The sequence below is a fragment of the Panthera uncia genome (genome assembly GCF_023721935.1).
Source record: "Panthera uncia isolate 11264 chromosome A3 unlocalized genomic scaffold, Puncia_PCG_1.0 HiC_scaffold_12, whole genome shotgun sequence".
NCBI lineage: Eukaryota > Metazoa > Chordata > Mammalia > Carnivora > Felidae > Panthera > Panthera uncia.
The window spans coordinates 33884172-33892589 of NW_026057579.1; the positions used below are offsets into that span (position 1 = coordinate 33884172).

General features: G+C 54.9%; 1 long non-coding RNA gene and 1 other non-coding gene across 2 annotated transcripts; both read left to right on the forward strand.

Annotated features, from left to right (window-relative positions):
• The first annotated feature begins 5304 nt into the window (after window positions 1-5304).
• On the forward strand, window positions 5305-5411 carry LOC125937825 (U6 spliceosomal RNA). The gene has a single exon (XR_007462515.1). It is a non-coding gene; the product is annotated as a U6 spliceosomal RNA (small nuclear RNA).
• Window positions 5412-5811: 400 nt separating this feature from the next.
• On the forward strand, window positions 5812-8410 carry LOC125937379 (uncharacterized). Its single transcript, XR_007462368.1, has 3 exons — window positions 5812-5942; window positions 7050-7247; window positions 8059-8410. It is a non-coding gene; the product is annotated as an uncharacterized LOC125937379 (long non-coding RNA).
• The last annotated feature ends 8 nt before the right edge of the window (window positions 8411-8418 follow it).

The following is an 8418-nucleotide window of genomic DNA, read 5'->3' on the forward strand; positions in this document are numbered from 1 at the left end:
AGCAATCTGCTGGTCACCAGAGGGGAGGTTGGTGGGGATTTGGGTTAAACAGGTGATGGGGGTTAAGGAGTGCGCTTGCCGTAATGAGCACCCGGTGATGTAGGGAATCGTCTAGACGGTAGACCTGAAACTAATACGACACTGTAAAAAAATAAAAGTAAAGTTACACTTACAAAAAAAGTAAAAAAGAAGTCTAACTCCACCCACACATGAAAAACATAGGGGAAAATAAAAAAGAAGGGATGTGGGAGCTGGTATCATGGAGGAAAAGCTTCTTCTAGAAGTGCCCAGTGCCATCTCTGGGGGACCAAGTTCCGCACTCCGTCGCCAGGAACCTGATCACTTCCGGGGCGCCTTCAACACGGCCACCTTTCCTTCTGTTTCTGAGCACGATGTCTTCTCAAATGTCAGTATCTTCAATTGTCACCTTGCACCGTCCATGTCAGGTGACTTGCGGCCAACTTAGAAGTGGAAATTCCAGACATTTCTGTGTGGTTTGAATAACAGTAATGAAAAAGGATCCTAAAACAAAATGCAAAAGGCCCCAGAAAACCCAAACGTTCACAGATCCCCAAACTCAGTTGTGCTTCTCCTTCCTCAGGAAAGCGACGGAGTCTTGAGCTCTTGCTGCTGAGGTGTGTGACCGAGGGCACGTTTCAGGTGCTCTGGTGCCGTGCGGGTTCGTGGCAACGGCGAGTGGGTTGCTCCGGTTCCAAATGGACCGGGAAGGTTGCAGCTTGTATTAGTCTCTGGACTAATACGAGGGTTCTCGGGAGAAACAGAACCAGTAGCTGATAGGAAGGGTATGTGTGCCTACATCAACAATTTTCTCACCCGTAAAACAGGTAACACTACTTTTTAACTTGTAGGGTTCTTATAAAGATTAAATTAAATGATGGATGATGTATATTTGATATGCTAGCCAACACTGGCTGGGTGTTTCCCAACAGTCCTGGACACTGTTCTAAGTACTGTACAGACTCATTTAACTCCTTCCCACAACCCTATCAGGTAGATATATTATTATTTTTAATAATAATTTTTTAATGTTTTTTTTTGAGAGAGAGACAGAGAGAGAACTGGCCTGTGTAAGCTGGGGAGGGGCAGAGAGAGAGAGAGAGAGAGAGATCCAAAGGATCCAGGGGATCCACAGCAAGCTCCATGCTGACAGCAGAGAGCCTAACTCAGGGCTTGAACACCAAATATCACCTCCACGTATTTTTATTTTTTAAAAACAGTTTTATTGAGACATAATCCACATCATATGATTCATTGCTTCTTGGTAGATTACATTATCAGCTTTGTAAAATTGTGATAAATCATACGTAACATAAAAATGTCCATTGAAACCACTTGAAGTGACAATTCAGTGACATTAATTACATTTACAGTGCTCTGCAGCCCCCACCACTATTTCCCAAACTTTTCATCTCCCCCAAACAGAAACTGTGTGACTGTTAAGCATATTATACCCATTTCATGGATGAGAAAACCGAGGCACAGAAAGGTGAGGAAACTTATCCAAGGTTACTCAATAAACACGTGGTGGAGGCAAGGTTTGGCTCAGGTAATCTGGGTCCAGAGCTTGTGTTCCGAATCTCCAGTCTGCACTGGGTATCCGATAATGGCTAATGTGTACTGACAGCCTGCAAGTGCCCCCGCTTTTCTGCAATCCTTACAGGAAGTCTACAGATAGCTATTTATTGTCCCTATTTTACAGTTGAAGAAACTGAGGCTCAGGGAGGTTGCCTAAGCACAATCATGGTGTGTGGCAGGCAGAGTTGGCCTGCCTGCCCTGAAGGGTCACGGTCTTCCCACCTTGCAGCACACCCTTGCACCGGACCAACGGGGTCTTACGGCTCTACTGGTCCTCTAACACTCAGCACACGTCCGGTGCCCGAAAGACCAGCGGAAATGCCCTCCAAGACTGCACTTGGGAGGCAAGCCCGGCGGTTTCCAGGAGCCAGAGGACAACGCAAGGCAGGGCGGAGGAAACTTCAACCGAAAGGCAGGGCCCGGGGTTCCTACTCTGGGTCACGAGAGTCGGCAGGGGAAGGCTCAGTGTGGAGCTGGAAGTGCGCGCGGGGGAAGGGATGCGAGTCCTCTCCATTCCATTCCACAGACGGTCCTCAAGGAGCCCCCAGGGTCCGGCGGCAGGGCGGCCCCGGGAATCTGCCTGAAGCACAGAGAGTCTGATCAGCCGTAGAGGTTCGCACAAGTTGCGAGGGTGGGGGTAGGGTTTTGGGGGAGTGTGGAGGTGGGGTGATTAAAAGAGAGAAAAATTATATCTGGGTCCAGGAATAACGAAAGGCCTCCTCTAAAAAAGTCTTGAGCAAAGAAACGGGATTTAAAAAGAGGTGATTTTGAGTTTCAGGAGATGCCAGGAGGCAGGCACCGGAGGGCGTAGGGCGGACCAGGCTGGGAGGTTCACCAGGTGGAAACCCGGGCGGGGCGGGCGGCGCAGCGAGCGCGGGGTGGGCGGGGCCCCTCCGAGCCCCGCCCCGGGCCCGCCCCGGGGCCCGCCGCCTCTTCCCGTGAGAGGCGGCGGGCGGGTCCCGCCGCGGAACCTGCGCCTGCCCCCGCGCTGCGGACGCGGCGACCGGTTTTTCTGACCCAGCTGGAAGGGCCGGCGCGGGTGGCCTCGAGTGCGTGTTCCTCTTGGCCTCTGATGTCTGCGAGGGGAATTCAGCAACAGGGACTCCTGTCTGGTGCTCTGACCCCAGCTTCCTCAATCCAGGCTCTAGAGAGGCGCCCTCAGCCGAGCCCCGGGGTCCCGCGGGCCGCGGACCCTCCCTCCCTTTCCCTGCTCTGCACCCCGGGCCGGCGCTCCGTCCTGGGCGGATGCCCCTCTGCGCCCTGTGGGCCCGCGCCGGCGCTTGTCCCCGTCCCGACCTGGGTTGGCCATCACCCTGCGTTGGGTCGGGTAAGCACCAGTCTCCCCACCCCCCCTCCCCCCAGCTCTGAGACCGCTTCTGTTTTAAGACCGCGCGTCGTGAGGCATCCAGGGCGTGTTACGGGACGAACGCGTGAGTGTGTGATGCCCGCGTGCCTCGGGCAGAGCGCCCCTTCCCCATGGCCGTGAGCAGGTGGAGAAAACACCGTCAGGGGGCATCTCCAGGGCAGGAGTGGGGCCTCCTCCCCGCTGGGGCCCGAGCCGCGCCTCTCCCCCCAGGCCCACATCCCACAGCGCAGGTGTGCCGCCCCTAGCCTGTCCTCTGGCATTGAGTCCCCAAGCTGGGTGAGGCCTGGGGCGGGGGAGGAGGAAGCAGCTCCAACACGCAGAGGAAAGGCTCTTTCCTACCTATTTGGGGCTGGTGGGGGTGGTGGCAGCCCCGGCCCCCGCGTCTCGGGACTGCCTGCCCTCAGAACAGGAGCTGGGGGACCTGTGACTGGGACAGTGCCCTGTATTTCAGGGCTGCGGAAGGCAGCTCTAGACTTCTTCAACATTCCTGGAAAATGACCTCAATTTTCTGGAAGAGGGAAGGAGGATCTGGTTCTTGGAACATTCCCACTTCTTCACACAGATGCCACTCACTCAGTTGCACGTGAAGGCTGGGGCATCTGTGGTCAGCACTGGCCACCGCCCGCGGTCAAGCTGTCCCCAGCCAGGGAGCCCAGCCCTGGCTCAGCTCCTGCGGTGGCGATCCGTCCAGCGGCTCTGCGTGGACCTGCCTGCTCTCTCATGCCTGTCCTGAGCCTCCTTGACCGGAAGCCGGTCAAGCAGGCCAGTAACGGCCCTGGGGGCTTCCTGGGGGAACTCTGTTATGCTGTAAATGGCGTCCTCGGGCTGCTCTGTCCCAGGGCTGACTGGCCACCTGCCACCCATCTTTCTCTCTTCTGCCACTGTGCCTTTCCTGCGTGTGGCCTCTCTGACCAAGTCCTGCTGAGCAGGGAAGGACTAAGAGGTTAAGCAAGGGCAGGAGGAAGGTGGGGGTGGAAGGGCTTGCCACCTCTGGGCTCTGGGACCATGTTGTGACCAAGGAGGATAAGTGTCAGTGGATCCGTTTGGTGTCAGAAAAAGCAGGCGCCCTGGCCCTTTTCCGGAGGTGCTGGGATCCTTTCTCCATCTTTCCCTCCAGCAGGTGCCTCTGGCCTTGGTGTTATTCCTGCTTCCCTCCAGGGTGTCCTCATCCTAGAGGGCCGTCTGAGGGGTCCTCTGGGACCTTGGGTTGGTGGTGTCTCGGGGCCGCAGTCCACTTCACCTGAGCCCTTTGTGGCACGTGGCTCTCTCACGATTCCCCAGCGGGACTTGGGGCTTTGTTGCTGCATCTGGCTGTACCCGGGAGGCACTGACATGTCTGTTCACCGCTTGACCCGCAGGGGCTGTGTTTGTGCTTTCTGGCATTGTATTCGGCCCCGAGCGCTTACTGGACACTCAACAAATGGCTGTCCCTTCTCTGGCTGCTGTCTGCTAGCCCTCTCACCAGCCTGGGCTCTGTCACTCGGCCTGTCTGCTTTAAGGAGTACTCAGTCTACCCCAGCACGCTCCCTCTGCTTGAAGAGCAGGTGAGTTCTCTGAGTGTCTCTCCAAGCCCCGTCTCACATCCTCTCCCCCTCTCCTGGCTTTCGGTTCACAAAGGGCTGCCCCAGGTCCTCCCATGTACACAGAGGTGCTGCAATTTCCAGAAGAATCCTGGGGCCCGAAGAACCCACCCAGCAGGCAGTCGGCCCCATCACCCCGCTGGCCATTTCCTGGCCTCCCTAGGCCCTTCTCTCTACAAGCCCAGCTCTTGGGAACCCTGGCTCTTCCCTGCCAAAGGGGAAGGCCTCACCCCCACCTCTGTGACCCCAGGACAGTTTTGTTCCCCCTGCCTCAGCAGCTCTCCCACCTCTGGTAGGGTCAGCAGATTCTCTCCTGCCTGTTGGGCACCCTGCTCCAGGCCACATGATCTGGGCCACGTCACAGCTACCCACATATCTGTTCCGTTGCAACCTGTGACCTTGTTCTCTAAGACAAGGCCGTAGGTTTTTCTCATTTGCCCCAGAGTTACCTAAAGGGCTGTAGGGTGGTAGGCAGCCCCCACACCCTGAGGGCCAGGGCATGATCTGATGTGGTCACCCAAGGTTTCTCAAGGGAGCGTCATGAAAAATTTCTGAGTTCCACATTGTCGCAGAACAAAATAAAACCCTAATTGCTTCACACCCTATACCACCCTACCAGGGACAAAATCAGAGCTTGCACTGGGGGGGCAGTGATGGGTGCCTTTGTCACGGGGTGTGCAAAATTGCGTGCCTGCCCTTTCCCCTGCCTAGCCCAGTTCCCTGAACCCTGGGACGTATGGAAAGTCACAAGTGTTTTTTCTCGTGCTCGCTTCGACAGCACGTAGGCTAAAATGGAAGCAACACAGAGAAGATTAGCGTGGCCCGGGCGCTGGGATGACACCCAGATTCACGAGGTGTTCCGTATGAAAAAAATAAAGTCACAACTGATTTTTCTTTTCAAGTCTGTTGACAAGTTGCAGAGTTTGCCTTCCAAAAATGGATGCTCTGTTCAGTTTAACGCATTCGTTAAATAAGTAGAATTGCTTGAGTCCCTGCTATGGGCCAGACAGCATGCTGTGTGGACCGTGGGGACACAACAGGGAGCAGGGCAGACGCAGACCGCCCTCCCCGTCTTTGAATTCGGCTCACATCCCAATTCTGCCGTTTACCAGGTCACCTTGTGCAAGTCTTCGAATCTCTCTGCGCTTCAGTGCTTTTTTCCTATCAGACGAAGATGGGAGTTCCTGCCTCACTGTATTTGCCTGGCAAGTAGTAGGTGTTCAATAAACGGCCGCTATTCTCATTGCTCTTTTCCAGGCTGGAAGGAGAAAGGTGTCCTCTTTCTGCTCATGTGGAAATTGCCTGGGAAGCTAGTAAGCTGTTGGCTCTGAAGGCAGTTGGCTGTCCTGAGTTTTCGAGTCCCTTGGAAGGATTCTGGGGAGTTGGCCGATTGGCTGCAGGTACCTGCCAGGCTGCGGGCCGTGCCGAGTGACCCGGAGTTGGGGCTGTCGCTAATGTCCTGTTCTAATTTCTGTTTCTCTGTGTGCTTTGTAATTGGGCCACTCTTTCAGTCGGCTAGAGCAGTTAATGACCTTGAGAAATGATCCCAGCCCTGAATATAGAATCCTGCTCTGTTGAAGTCACCCACTTCCTTTGTGGGTCTAAACGTGTTTGTGTTTTCCCTCTCGGGCATGCCTTCTCTTCCGCTTTGATGCCCGCCTCTGTAACAACAGGGCTCGGAATTATTAATTCCTACTGCGCAGTGAGGTGCAGTTTTATTACACAGAAAGGGGGAAAATATAATTGCTGTCTCGAGTAATCATTTTCTGAAGGCTGCAAGCATAACCTTTCATTAATATTTCATTCGCGGCCAGGGTGGGTAACTTGAATAGGCCTAAAAATATTGTCCCCTTTGCATGGCGAGATCAGGAGCTGGGAGCCAGTGGCTCTTCAGTTGTTTGCAATTATTTCTAAAATTAAAAATGTTTAACCCATTAACCCATAAAAAAGCAGATGAGAGACTTACAGAGACACAGCTTTTTACTGATTGGGGGAAAGGTGCAAATCCCAGGCATAACGCATCTCAGCCCCTCCATTTGGGGAGTCATCTCACTGCCCTCGCAGTGGATTTGGGGCACGGGGTCTGGGGTCCAGTGACTCACTGATCGAAGTGAGGCCGTCAGGTCATGTCCTATAGGTGCCATGAGGCCGGACATTCGCAGGTCACTGGGTTTAAGGATGCCGTGGGAAGTGCCATGGTCTTTGATGTTCCCTGGAGAGAGGCACTTGAAGCCTTCAAAGTGTCTCCCTGGAGAGAGCCAAAAGCTGATTCTCAGGTTGGGAACTGGGGAGACTCTGCTCTTGGGGCAGAGAGGAGGCAGGCCAGTGGGGAGGGCAGGAGCTGAGCAGGTGGAGGGAGCGTTTCGGAGCCTCAGTGACTGCTGGCCATTCTGGGCAGCTTCCTTCAGCTTCCTTCCCAGTCCTGGGGAGTCCAGCTGGTTGGGGACCCAGTGATGGCTCCTGGGTGACTAAAGTCCCTGCTTTTCATGTCCTCACATATTTCACAGACCCGAGCTCATCTGACGATGTGAACGGCCTCCTGAGACCTGCAGGCATGTGATGACATCAGTCCTTGTCCCCCTAGCTGGTCCACTTTAGCTCATGGGATCCTCTGACGACCTCCCTGGAAGGAGACGCTCCCTTACAGATGGGGAAGCTGGGCCTTTTGGCTGAAGTCATTGATTCCTGAGGTCACATGGCTGTAGGTGAGCTGGGATTACTCAGTGGCCTGGCCGGGTGTGGGCGCCTGTGGATCCTGGTGGGGGTGTGGGCTGCTCAGCGCTGGGTGACCACAGCGGGACTAATGTGCGAGGCCACCGCACTGTGGGTTCTTGCCCGCCGGGCCTCCCTCCACGTTTGGGTTTGCAGGGGTCCTGACTCCTAACTCCGGGTGTGTCCACGTGAAGGGGGGAAGATCACTAAACTCTGTAAGCATGATGGGGATTTTTAAGAACACCCTTGCTCAGGCCTGGGGTTGCTATGTTTCTGTGTTCTTGGCTCACTGTGTTTTCCTGGAAAAATAAATAAATAAAAAACACTGGCCAATAGGTTTATTGCCATATATCATTCGTGACAAAGATGGTTATCTTTCTTAGTTACTAATCACCTTGGGATTTCTAATGTTTATTTATTTTTGAGAGAGAGATAGAGCGTGAGTGGGGGAGGGGCAGAGAGAGAGGGAGACACGGAATCTGAAACAGGCTCCAGGCTCCGAGCTGTCAGCACAGAGCCTGACGCGGGGCTCGAACCCACAAACTGTGAGATTGTGACCTGAGCCGAAGTCGGACGCTTAAGCGATGGAGGCCCCCAGGTGCCCCAGTCATCTTGGGGTTTCTAGATGTGCTCACGTTTGGGCCCCAAGATGTGGTGTTGTCAGGGGCTCTCTCTTCAGAAGAAAGGCCACAGGGTCCGTAAACCCTGAGACCGGGCTGGGGGCCCTGGGGGAGGCTGGAGAGGAGTGAGGACTTGAGGAGCAGCCGTGAGATTAGTTTTTCTTTTCCTCTGCACCCGGAACAGGGCAGAAGGCGGCAGGACAGACACCGATGGCGGCCCCCCTGTTCCGGGTGCTCGCTGTTGAGCCCGTTTGACCTGCTGACCTCGTGTAACACACGAGGAAATGGAAGTCCTCTGAGGCGAAACAACACCCAGGCGCCAGGTGAGTGCACAGAGCAGGGTTCGAAGCCAGGTCCTGTCCCCGCCACCCCAGGGGAGAGCTGACCCCACAAAGCGGTGGCTCCTGGCCTCTCCCTCTGCCGGATGTTTCCCCTCTTCTTCCCTTTGCTCCGTGATTATGTGGCTCTGCTCCTGCCAGATCCAGACTTGCTGGTAAGACCACTTCTGAAGAGGTTTAGACAGTGACTGCATTTCGTTTATTCC